Consider the following 14,277-nt stretch of genomic DNA (forward strand, 5'->3'; position numbering starts at 1 on the left):
TGTGTGCAATCTAGGACAAAGCAGCTATTTACTGCGAATGTGTGCAATCTAGGACAAAGCAGCTATTTACTGCGAATGTGTTAGTGTGCATAATCTAAGACAAAGCATCTGTTTAGTTGGAATATGCTGTTTTGGGATTACAGAACACAGCTAATAGTTACCAGGAATGTGCTAGCCTGAGAACATATACATATGAGCTGGTCCCCATAATGCAACACTTTAGCAAACAAAGTGGAAGTTCATAGGATTATAGGAGGTCATTTCAAGCCAAGCCATTTCATCCAAATGTAATATCATAAAAATGTTAGCTACTTCACAAGACTGCATTTAGTAATGACTGCCTATGTCGAGGAGGGTTGTTGGCACTATTCCCGGTAAGAATTTACTATGCCCCATCCATTCATCCAGGTTCCTTTTCAGCAGTGTCATAGAGGTGCTTTGTTTCACATGAATAGGTAACCTACTCCAAAGATGTGGCAGTCACTAGGAGATAAATCTGTCCCTCCAGCATGTCCTACTTAAGTCACAGGCCATATTTAGGTCCCTGGAGTGGGTAGCCCTAGTCCCATTTGATTTATAGATATGCAGCAAGTTCATTAGGTTTGGGTCTGAGATTGCTCTGTAAACCAGGCATAAGTCACCCCTAAGAAGTCTATATGATGCAGGGTAAAGTGACAGGGACTTTAGTCGGTCTGTTTATGGCACGTGCTGGAGTCCCTTGGTCTTCTTTAATAGAAACCTCTGAGGTCTCACCAATTTCTGCAGGTGCTTTGTATGGTACATGCCAAACAGGGCGTCCTACTCAATTATGGGCCAGAATAGTGCAGAGTATAGAGGGGTTATAACCTCTTTTGCTCTCGAGGTGAAGCCTTTACTAATCAAGTTTGCTACGTAGAAAGTCTTCCTTACTGCAGTAAACACATGATGGTTGAAGTTAAGGTCGCGGTCAACTTCTGAACCCAAGTTCCTTACCACTTTGTGCGTACTTAGGATATTGTTGTTGATTTGATAGTGAAGGCACATTGTTTGCACCGAAGGGAATGATGATGCATTTCTTTGCATTCAGTTTGAGACTGTGACTAAGACACCAGTCGTTGGTCTGCATAAGGCCCCCCTAGAGTATACTGACATAATTTGAGGATTCAATAATTGCACCCAATTTACAGTCATCTGTAAACTTGGTCAGCCACAACCCCTTAGTTTTCACCTGAACTTATGAGAAGTGTATACCAAACAGTAGGGGGCCCAGCACTGACTGCTGTGGCACCCTGCTGGTAACAAATCTGCTGGTTGGTGTAGAGTCACACACTTTGGCAGTTTGTGTCCGGTTTGTTAGCCAGTTAGCAAACCATCTTACAACAAAGGGGTTTACATTCAGTTTGCTAAGTTTATTGGTAATGCCTGAGTCTGAGATTGTGTCGAAATCACATATGTCAGATGGTATGTGAACTGTTACATAGTTGGCCTGCACAACACTCACACAAATACTGAGCTCTGAAGAGACAGGAAACACACTGACAGCAATAAATGCTGTCCTGCTTTCATCAGGAACTCATTCATAGCAGCAAGTATTCCCTATTACAGCACTTGCTTCTTTCATCCATACAGCGGCAAGTCCTTCTGTTAATAGAGACATCCTTGTATCTCATTCTTCAAATACTACTTGTCCATTCAGTTATACCACACCACAACAGTGGAACCAGTGGCCATTTCTTCTGTCTGGAATTACCACTCCCTACAACAGTAACTGTCTTCTCACTGTCATAGCTCTTTGCCTTAGAACTACATTGTCCTTTTGAAGTGGAATATTACCCTCCCACAGGTAATATCTCTTGAAGTTGTACCCCACAGAATCATTAGACTCCCTTTATCTCAAAACAGCATCAGTTACTCACCATCAGTGACTGTAAAGATCAGTGTAATGTCTCTTTGGTACTGTCATCCACTAGATGTGACTCCTGAACTAAAATATACATGTCTTCTTAGTATAAGAGAAGCTCTTCTTTTTCAGCACTAGTGTCACATGCATAACACATTGCTCTTATTTTAACACTTAACTTTCCTCCAAAAAATCTCCCTTCAAATTATCCAGTCCTCCTCCTTCTTCCCCCATCATAAGCACACTTGTTGGTGTACACATACATACACACACACACACACACACACACACACACACACACACACACAAACACACACACATCTACAGCACAAATGGTTGTACTGGTGTCCATCCTTTCCTACTATCATTTCCTTTCCTAAACCAGCTATTTATTTAACATTTTGTTTACCAGGAAAGTCCGACTTGGAACAAAGCCAATTTTCAGTGGAGGCCTAGGGAGAAACGCTCCAGGCGCATGTCTTTGTAACATGGGAGGAAACCGGAGCACCCGGAGGAAACCCACACAGACACAGGGAGGACATACAGTCTCTGCACAGAAAGACCCCAGCCAAGAATCGAACTGGAGAACCTCTTGCTGTGAGGTGACGATGCAACCGCTGCACCACTGTGCTGTCATTGCTTCCCCTACACTTTCTAACCTTTCCTACAGTAGCATCCTCTCTCTTCTACTGACTGTCCTTTCTTAAAGTAGCAGCCCTTCCTCTTTAGTTACTAAACTGGTAGACTTTCTCCTCTACTTACTAACCTTTCCTAAACCATCGTCTCTTCCTCTCTATTTGCTAACCTTCCCTAACGCTTCAGTCTTTTCCCTCCATTTACTAGGCTTTCCTAAACAGTCCTTTCACTGCAGTTAATAACTCTTCCTAAACCAACAGCTGTTACCCTGTAGCTACTAATCTTTCCTGAAATAGATGCCCTTCAACAGCAGTCATTAGTGTTTCCTAAACCAGCAGTCTTTCCAGCGGAGACCCAACCTCTTCTATAAAATAGGCCGTAGTTCTTGCAGTACTAACCCAGTCAAAAATAAATACCTACAACTCTTCCACCAAAGTTGTCAATCTTTCTTAAAGAAACGTCTCTTTTGTAGCAGAGACTAGTCTTTCCTAAACCTAAAATGATTCTGCTGCAGTTATTAAGCACTTGTAAAACAGTATCCCTTCTGCTGCAGTTATTAAAAGTTCTTAAAAGTAATCCTTCCACTGCATGTACTAACCACTCTAATAGTAACCCATCCCCTGCAGTTACCAATTGTTTCTTACAGGTATAGCTTTGTCACTGCATTCATCAACTATAAAAAAATGAAAAAAGGTCCTGGGGCACAAAATCAAAGCTAAAAACAACAAACTGCACTCCTGGGCAATCATGTGAGGCTTCTCCAGTTAAAAAATGGATCAGAGCCGGATGTAAAGTAAATCCTTTATTGTGTACAAAAATACAATTTAGTGCATAGAGGTATCATGTGTCACTGATCCACATCCTAATAGGAGTGTATATTTATTACCCCATCTGTTGTATATTTCTAATCTTAACTGTTTAACCATAGGTGGTGGATAACCTCGTTCTAAAAACATATGTTCAAATTTATCAAATTCATGCTCCAAACTATCCTTGTGAGAGGTAAATAAAGTGTCGAGGTAACAATGGAGAGGGGGAACACAGGGAATTTCGCCAGTACAGTGCACTTCGGAATTCCCACAGGCATTACAACAAATGGAGAGGTTATGGAAGGAGGACAAGAGACACATGACAGATGATAGTACATTGACCACAACTGTTAATGGACATGAAGACCAGGGGAACTGTAATCAGCTTGAGCAAGCCTTGATTTTACTTTACAGTGTAGGTTCTGACAAGGTGAAAGAGCTTATTAAGAGGAAATGGATAATGTTCAGAAGTAACAAAGAATTATTCAGGATCTTAGGGGAATCCATGAATTTTGTATATAGGACAACAGCTAATTTTAAGAAATTATTTGAGACCAACAGTGGACAAGCAGAAGATATCAACAACAAAGGTACCCAACGTTGTGGTAGATGTCAGCAATGTGAGTTTATTATTCAGAAACATGAAATACTTTTAAATGACTTGCACAGACACCATGTTGTTTCATCTTATGGGAATTACAGTACTAGTGGATTAGCATATATAGTCAGATGTGATTCATGTCCAGCATTTTACATTGGTAAACCGAAAGACCCCTCCCTTAAAAAGAGGATTTATGAACACTGGTATGACATCAACAAAGCTAACACCAATCATGCACTTTATAAACTTTCTGTTCTTTGTGTGAATTTTAAAAAGCTTCACTTTGGGATTTTGGAAGTAGTACTCTATGATCCCCGAGGAGTGGGTTGGGAGACTAAGATGGAATACAGAGAGCTTCAGTGGCAGTTGAGGTTAAACACAGCAGTTTTTCCAGGTATCAGTGACACCACCTCAATCTTGCCAGTTTTAACTAAGAAATGCCAAGGTTTGAACACCCAGGGAGAGTTTATAGTTTTCAAAATAAGGTTTATATACACTATTTTATATCATCTGCACATTGGAGTAAATATCCTAGGATTCTTTATTTTTTTTTCACTCAGTAATAATATATGTGTTATTTTCTAAACCATTTTTTACTTGAAAACAATGACTGTTGTATGGATTTTATCAGTAGTAACATTATGTGTGCTTACAATTATTGTGGGTTTTAAGTAACCTGATTAGTTGATAGTACCCAGACAGTATTTTTTTAAACTGTAAAAACGTTGGGGTTGTATTTTAATTCACTTTTACATATTTTATATATATTTTATACATTTTATTCACTTACTGACTCAAACAATGTTATTTTTAAGTGGAAGACACTATGTCTTTAAGATAGCATTAACTAATGGATTCCTTATCATGTGACATTCTAGTATTTAAATGAGGCAGAACACAGGTATTACTACGTTGCTCTGGATAAGTCCAGAGGCTATTCAGGGCGAAAATGCATGATAAAGAGCATGCCGCCTTTATGTACTAAACTGTATTTTTGTACACAATAAATCATTCACTAATTACCCCTAAAGTAGAAGGTGTTCCAAATACATTTAACATATACTTCCCAGGATGAAAGCTCTTTCACTGCAAGATCCAGCTTTGGCTTGTCAGTGGAATTACTTGACTGTTTTTTTTTTGGGACACACACGCGCACACACACACACACACACACACACACACACACACACACACACACACACACACACACACACACAAACACACACACACACACACACACACACACACACACACACACACACACACACACACACACACAAACACACACACACACACACAAACACACAAACACACACACACACACACCTGACAGTGGTATTGATTATACTATAATATTTCAAAATGACAGTTTTTATCTGGCCAGTTTTATTTTTCAAACATTCAAATGTACCATCTTTTTTTGTGTTACCACTCTGGCATCAGCTGTCAATTGCCTCCTAGAACAGCATCATTGCCCAACACTGGCACTCTAATTAGCTCTTCTTGCACCCCTAAAATCATTAGTCACTTAAGCAGTAACCCATGACTGAGTGTGTGCATCACAGGCTTTACCTGTGGTTGGCATAGTTTGATCATGAGAGCGAGGCCAAAGTACACCTGTGTTTGGATATACTCACCCACCTTAAACAAAACCTCAGGATGTACATATGATGTACACTGACACAACTGATTTCTCTCATACTCTTCTCTCCCTAGTGGTGATGGCACCTCTGCATAATTACTTTCCTTATAACAATTTTATTGTCTTCTTCTCAATGTTTATTGTTTCGGCCTAAATTTGTACTATGGGCCAGATTCCAAAAGACTTACTCTCCCTGATTCCGAAAACCTGCTCTCGGTGTAAGGAACTTACTTCAATGTAATGTTCATCTATTAACAAACTTCAGGGACCAGATTCCAAAACAGCTGCTCACAGTGTAAGTGACCACTAGTAAGTGACCACTACTGATTCTGTTACTTGTCTTGTCACATTGCACACTGTAATATGTACTTTATTGTAATTTCTCTTTTAAGCTCCTTGGCTGAACTTGTAAACAGTCCAAAGGGACCAGTGTTTTCTGCTGGTCAGCACATTTAAATAACTAAATAAATAAACCCATGTTTTCTCTGTAAACCTGGTTTCCAAAAAATCCCATTCAAAACAATAACATAATGTTACTAAACAGTACTTGTATGACTTACATTATTAATTTTAGTAAATCTTATTTTAACAAAGATATTCAGTATTAAACCACTGACAGACTGTGCTTCATATAAAGAGGCATATGATTTTCAATGTATACATATAAATAAGATTTTATATATCACTGTTTGTTTTCATAACCATATTTCTTCTTGCTAAGTATGGAGCTTTTCACTTAATGCCACTGCTGAAAAACAACCTTTAGTTAAAGCCACTTCTGGTTCACAAAGATACAGTTACCGAATTAATAAATATGACAGAATCTGTGAATAACATATGGATACTTGATGCATTGTTGTTCATAGCATAGCAATTGCAGGCTGAAGGAACTTGGAGGACACACATGTAGAAGCCTGTTGCTGAATAATTCCTGCCTTACATCTAGGGGACTGTACAATATGGCAATGTAATGGCTAATACCAAGATAGTGCATTCCCTAAAGACATTCATGCAGTCATGACCAGCCCAATTCTCACATCCAAGCCACCAGAAGATATGAGGGTATGTTCCCCCTCTCCAGATACAAACACCAAGTATTCTTTCAACTTTGGAAAGCAGATTCTGCGTTAATGGTCTACCTCCTTTGGAGGTCATGCCCTTGGCAATGTCCCGTGCCTTGTTTGAGGCATGCAGTATCACATTGGTTAGCCTTTGCCGAACCTGATATTAGTGAAAGTCAGTGTTGTTGGTATCCATAATAGGGGTCTCCATTTCCTACCACACCTTATCCTTAATAAGCTTTTCCACATTACATTTGGCCAGGACACACATGGCAGTGTGTGCAGAAACTCTGCAGCAGTACTTTATTCCCTGGGTGGTTACCTTTTCCAGCTGTCCCCCATACAGTATGCATCACTGTACTTCACCCAGTGTATTCAGGGGGTCATCATGTCCTGTCTGGAATGCCTTGTTTTATGTGTGTGTCATCACTAGCATGCCCTTCCACCCAAATGTGACATAACACTGTGTGCTTAGTGTGCACATCCTTTGTCACACTCTCTAATGTCGACCACTCTTTGACAGTGTGACTCCTCCACTGAGCTGCTTAATGCCAACAGTACCCATAATGCAGCTTCACAAACTTGCTGTGCTCTCCATTTCACTAACTATGAGTGGTATGTGCTGAATAACTCTGTAGGATTCTTGTTATTTGGCTCTGTGCAGTTGTGAAGCCCTTGTCTAAGAATCCTTAATTTACTGTTAAAATGTTTCCTTCAATCTCTTGATCCAATGAAATGACACATGTGAAGGTCTTTATTACAGGTATGGCAAAGCTTATGGATGTCTTAGTCATTTTTTTCATTTTTGGCAGAGGAGCTCTGATCACTGATGGGGCAATCACATATAGGGTAGTTTCATCTTTCAACCTAAATTTGTGGTGAAAGATGAATCACTGGGGAAAAAAAGTATTTTATGGTTTTCCATACAACTGCTGCTTTTAAAAAGGTTACAAAGCACTGGCCTCTAACTTCACCATCAGTGCTTTGCAGGTGCTTGAACCTGTGCAAGAACTGTCATAGATCTATGACATCAGCTTTTAATTACTGCTAATTTGTGGAGGAACATTCAAGAGAATTGAGGAGACAGTTTAAGTGAAAGAACCCACATATACTAGACTCTAGGTGGTCCCACGATGAAGGTTCTTCACAGCATATATTATCCTCTGTAATTAGTTTCCGTATCCATACTGCTCAATACTTCTTTTAAGAGAATAAAAAAAAATTGCTTTCCTTTGTGTCTTCTTTGGTGAAATTAGACTTTTATATCAAGCAATTTCCTTTAGGTATGGACGCAGATTTTGAATTACAGTTCTTATTATCTGGTCATGTATCCCACCCAAGTTGAGGGTCCATCTATCCATCCACACCCCTTTTTCCAGTTTTCACACATGAGGTCAGGGTGCCACTTCAGCAATGACGATCATCTAGAGCAAAGGTTTACATCGCCATGTGGCTAGCCCTGCCGTGGTAATTCTTCCATACCACACACTCACACCTATGGCTAATTTAGAGTGCCCAATTCACTTCCTGCATGTCTTTGGAATGTGGAAAGAAACCAGAGCACCCGGAGGAAACCCACATGAACACAAGGAGGACATGTAGACTTCTCAAAGAAGGCACCCAGCCAAGGATCAAACCAGTGAACCCCTTGCTGTGAGGCAACAACACTCCAGTTTGAGGATATTTTGGAGATGTTAATTTGATTTAAAAATTTTGTACCTAGGTGGGAATAAATGACATGCCATGCCCACAAAAAGTTTAATAGAAATTAGCAAAATGTAAAGAACCTTAACTTTGTGCTGTACATCTTTGCTCAAGTCGTTCTGTGTTTTGAAGGAGGTAGTGGGCAAAATACCAGTACTCAATCCCCTAAAAAAAGTCAGAGCACTCTGTGAGGCAAAGAATTCTGACAGCAGACCCATCTGTTATTTCTGCTTTTTCTACCCAGTATTAGAATAAAACAACAGTGTTAGCCACCCATACAGCAAAGAATCCAAGAATACAAAGGGGTGGAGAAATCTACTGTGTGAGTAGTCTAGCTACATCACTGTTGATGTGCTATCTCTGAGTTTTGGGGTTCACATCTTTACAGTGAAGGGCTCATAACAATAGGCCTGGTGGTTCCTAAAATTCTTTCAGAATGAAGACACAGTATTCTTTTCTCAAAATTCTTTTTTTTTTTATTTTTCAAATACATTTGAAAGAATTCCATAGTATTTATACATACATCTTAAATAACTATGTACACTATTTACATTAGCCTGACACTATAACAGATCTTAATGTATACAGTTACTTTATAAGTATGTCCAATCCATTATCAGAGTGTCTGATCAATTATTGTATAGTGTCAATCAACGATAAGACTTTTCCCCAAGGGTTGTTGATAAATGGCTTTGGATAAATTCTTAGTTCTTTAATTTTAATTTCCAATAATGCTGTGGTCTTCAGTAGGCTGTAGAAATCTTCCAAAGCTGGTATTGTGTTTGTATTCCACCTTCTTGTTATACACTTCCTTGAAATTGCAAGTATAGTCCATACTAGATACATGTTTGACCTATTCAAATGAGGACCTTCGTTCACATTTAATGATACAAGAGCTTTAGTTAAATAAAATCATTAATTAAATAAAGCTTGTAGAAAATTATTAATACCATTCCAAAATGTCTTAATTCTAACACAATCAAAGAAAATGTGGTTCCAATCTGCATTGTGTACTTGCTCACATCTACATTATATTCATTTTATGGAAGAACTCATTTTACTGATTCTTTCTGGGGTTAAGAATGCTCTGTGCAAGCATTTCCAATTAAAAACTGTGTAAAGCATGTATATTTTATGCATAATAAGATATTTATTTTAATGTCTTCAGTTAACTGTACTGAGTGTCCTTTTGTTATACATTTCCAATATGAGGTTTTTTATGTTGTTTTATAGTTTATCAATATTTTGTAAAATTTTGAAATACTGTTTCCCATGTCAAAGTCATTATATATGATTTCATATATGTATTTCATAAATTTAGGTATTTCTTTAAATAAAGAATTATTAATTATTCTACTTAAATTTTGTGAATGTGACAGAATACTCTGTAAAGTTAGCCAGTCCTGTTGTGGAATTTTGTATGTTGTTTTTATTACTTGCATATCTAAAATGTTTAGTTCTTTGATACATTGGAGCCGACAAACAAATCCTTTCTGTTCCCAGGAATTAATAATTTCTCTATATATTTTATATGGAAAGTTCTTTGTGACTATAAATGGTGTTAAAAGATCAAACCAGATTTTTAAATCTATATTTGTATTAATAATTTTCCTAAATGAGTCAATGTAATAATTAATCATACAATTCATTTTAGTGGGTTTAGTTATGTTATATTGCATACTAATATACAATATGTGCCATGGCAAATTGTTTTTATCTGTTAGCTGAATTTTTTTTGTAACTCAAATTTATTTATTGATATTACAGTTAGTAATTATTTACAATTTGCACAGCAATTTGGACTTATCCGATCTGAGATTGTTTTAGATATTGATGCTTTTATATATGTTTCTATAATAAGAAAGTTTAATCCTCCCTGTTTCCATGGTTTGATTTGACATATTAAAGCTATTCTGTTTCTTTTGGGAAACCATAAAAATTTTATTAGGCATGAATTTATTTATTTAAGTACATTCCTTTCTGGTAAAAGTTGTATTGCCAAGGTTATATAGAGCATCTTGGGCAGTAAAAACATTTTTATTAACTGTAGTCTATTTTCAAATGTTAATATTATGTTGTTCCATTTTTCCACAGAGATTTTAATTGTGTTGATGATATTATTGTAGTTTTTGAGACTAATTCATTATTATCCTTGCATAACTCAATTCCTAGATATTTTAAGGTAGATTCTTGTTTCCCTATGATGTGATCCCCTTAGTCTGCAGTTCTTTTTTTATTTAAAATAAAAATTTTGATTTTGATTCATTGAAATGGAGTCCTGACGTCATGTGAAATTTGTCAATTAATATATCTAATTCTTCTACTGTCTCTGTTGTATTAGATAATGTTAGTATCACAGGGATCATGTCAGTTGCCCTGCTAGACAGGAGTCCAAGGAAGTAAATATTGTGGGAAGAAATATCCAGGGAATTGTTATGGCTAGGCGTGTATAGGCCCCTAGGGCCAATAGCCTAGTACCAACCTATGAACCTATAATATGTCATCAGCAAATAGCATTACTTTAGAATTACATTGTTCATAAACATCTATTCCTTTGATTTTTATATTGTTACGAATTGAATCTGTCAATATTTCAATAGCCAGAGGAAACAGAATTGGTGACATGGGACATCCTAGTGCCTTTTGTTATATGTATAGATTCAGAGGTAAAAGGACCTAACTTGACATACGCTAAATTATCTGTATATATATTCTTTAGGAGATGAACAAAGGATGCAGGAAATTCAAATAGCATTAGGATTTTGAATAAATAGTCCCAATTTAGGGAATCAAAGGCTTTCTTTATATCTAAGCCAATTATGAGTATTTCTTTATTTTCTTTGTTAACATAATCTATAAAAGAAATTATCCTTTTAATATTGTCATGTGTGTGTCTATGATATACAAATCCAGTTTGATCATTATTTATTGTTTTGGATAGTGGTATTTTCATTCTGTTAGTTAATATTGTCACAATATCTTACAGTCATTATTTAATAATGATATAGGTCTATATGAAGTACAGAGGTTTGGGGATTTATTTTCCTTTAGGATTGGTGTGATTAAGGAATATCTCCAAGAGGGTGGTATTAAAGCTGACTGAATTTCTAATAGAGTTTTATGGAAGAAGGATAGTATCTTTGAAGAAAAAAGTTTATATATTTCCATAATTATGCCATCTATAACTGGAGCTTTATTATTTTTACCCTCTTTTATTGTATCTGTAATTTCTTTGTAGGATATGGGTGCTTGCAGATCTAGTTTTAATTTTTCTGGTATTTTTTTTATATTAGAACATTTTTCATCTAGATTTAATTGATCAATATGTATATTTTCTTTTTGGAAATGTTCCATATAGTGATTTCTATAGGCATCAAGAATGTCACATATATCCGATACATTTTCCCTTTCTTTTCATGAGATATACTTTTAAATGTTATTAGCTTCTAATTGCACTCTGATTCTTGTGGATAAATTATGTAGATATTTGGAAGAAGTGGCCAAGGTATTAATTTTTTGTTTTTCTAAAGCTAAACTAGTTTTGTGTGTTAGAAATGTGTTGTATTTATTGTTTACTACTTTTACTTTCTTTTTCATCTCCAAATGATTTTGATTTTTTTCAGCTTTTACTGACAAAAGTTTGGATTGAAGATCTAATAATTCAGAATCCCATTCACTGATTTTTTTTTATACCAAGTTAGGGTTTTACCGTATAGGTAAGCTTTTAATGAATCCCATATCATTATTTTATTTATCTCTGTGGTGTAATTAATATCTAAGAAGAACTGTAATTCAGATAATAACCAGGGTTTGAACTCTAATTTTAGTTACATATGCTGGAATTCTGGAGTTAAAGATTAATGGTTTGTACCCATTTTGAAGTTTTAGTTTCAATGAATTGTGGTCTGAAAAGGGGCAGGGAGTGATGGAGAAATTAATGATTTTAGAGTGTAAGTCATGGGGAGAAAATATTTTATCTATTCTAGTTTCGGTACCAAATCTGTGATCTTGGTGGGAAAACAACAAAGATTTATCTTCTTTAAACTTGAAAGTATCTACAAGATGAAATGATTCTACCCACTTGTTTAAAGCTTTTGATACAGCAGATGTACGCAGCGATCTTTTATTTGTAGTTTCAGAAATATCAAATATACAGTTAAAATCTCCTCCTAATATTAACCTGCCTTTATTATTACTGGAAATGAAATCCAAGTGTTTTTTAATAGTTCCTGTTCCAAGGCCTGGGAACCAGTACTGATAAGGGACAGTGCTCTTACAATAACAGCAACATGTTCTAGCAACCAGTACTTCCAAAACAGGGAGGGGGCATCTTTTGGCTCTACTGACTCATGGTATGTCATCACGAAAGAAACAGCCTGTTCATATGAACTTAAAAGAAACAAGAGAAGTACTTCTGGATAAAACAAAATGGTTAGTAAAGAAGACAGCTGCCATATGCTACATCAGTGATCAGGAAAGGGCATGTTATCCTCTGTGAAGCAAGGCAGTGCACAGACAAAAATGGGCGTCTGATTCCATGATTGCTCTGCAGGAAGTTTACCTCTCAGGAAAACAGGACATTGTGGCCAACCCCAATAGCAGGTCACTGGCATTGACTCATTAATATTAACTAGATGGGCACTGACTCATTAATATTAACTAGACGGGCATTGATTCATTAATATTAACTAGATGGAAGCTTTCTTCCTGTAACATTTTTTTCTCTGAGAAACACCCCGGGAACATCTGAAGCCAGTACTCAGATTCCAAAATGCTGCACCCTTTACCTTTATTCCTCAGCCTGGACCTTGGAATCACAAACGGACCGATTCTTTTCCATCACTGCTTTTCATTCATAAAGTATCACTGAAAGCGAAGGCAGTGTTAACCTGTTAATTCTCATTGCCTGAAAATGTCCAAAATTGCTACAGCTGACACTGCTGCTGCTCATATCTTTGCCTGCTTTGCATCTTCCTTTGTAAGAAAGCAACCATGGTCAGCGGTCAACTGAAACCACAGAACTCCGAGTATTCATGGCTGAAGGATTTCCACTCATTTCAAATTGATAATTATTTTCAGCATAATTCATTTTCATCTTGAAGCATACGTGGTTACATTTGTATGCAAGGTGTTTCTTGTGTAAGTGGAAAGGTTCTCGTATTGGCTTGCCAGGCAAGCTGTTGACACCCAAATCCTGCTTAGTTCCAAAACAAGGACTTGAAACTGTACAAATCTGTTGTTATAAGTCTACCAGTCAGTAGTGACTCCAGTGAACAGTCCTTCATACAAAACATCCCGCATTCAAATGAATGTCATTTATTCTGCTACCAAGTCATTGTTCTGTGTAGCATATGGGCTAGTAAAAGTAATTCCTGGAATATTCGCTAAAGCTCCATTTGTACAGCATCGAAAAAAACAATAAAATATCACCTCTAAGCAGCCTATAGCTTTCCTGAACCTTTTTTTTTTTTTGGTCTTTTCTGCTTGATGGCTTTACTGCCTTTACCCACTTGACCAAGTCATTCTGTTGGAGGCAACAGTCCAGTAGCTCTGAACTAATTAGTCTGCCAGTCTTCAGAGTTTTCAGATAAAGGGTAACATAAGTTGTACTGCCTAAATATTCACAGATAACTAAGATTATGTTTATATGGGGCTGAGAATTACAGAAAGGATGATCAACTTTTCAGATCATTTGCCACAAAATACATTTCTAAAGTGACCTTGTCCAGATGGCTTTTAGATCGTATCACGTACTGTTCTTAGTAATAAGAATATTCCATGTAAACATGGAGCTCATTCAACCAGATCCATGGCCAAATGTCTAGCCTTCTTTAAAAAAGTTTAGAAACTTTTTCAGTGGATGACATCTGTGTTCTGGAAACATGGGTTTCACTGCGTAGCTATTCAGGGCTCTGCAAGCTAGATGTGATCTCAAGTTCTAGGTC

General features: G+C 36.9%; 1 protein-coding gene across 5 annotated transcripts in view; it reads right to left on the reverse strand.

The window, feature by feature from the left end:
• The window catches only part of LOC122813998 (XIAP-associated factor 1-like), a 277,349-nt gene that overhangs the window by 55,208 nt on the left and 207,864 nt on the right, over positions 1-14,277 (reverse strand). The window lies entirely within an intron of this gene.

Source organism: Protopterus annectens, chromosome 10.part0, assembly GCF_019279795.1.
Source record: "Protopterus annectens isolate FY-2018-M chromosome 10.part0, PAN1.0, whole genome shotgun sequence".
In the NCBI taxonomy this organism is placed as follows: domain Eukaryota; kingdom Metazoa; phylum Chordata; order Ceratodontiformes; family Protopteridae; genus Protopterus; species Protopterus annectens.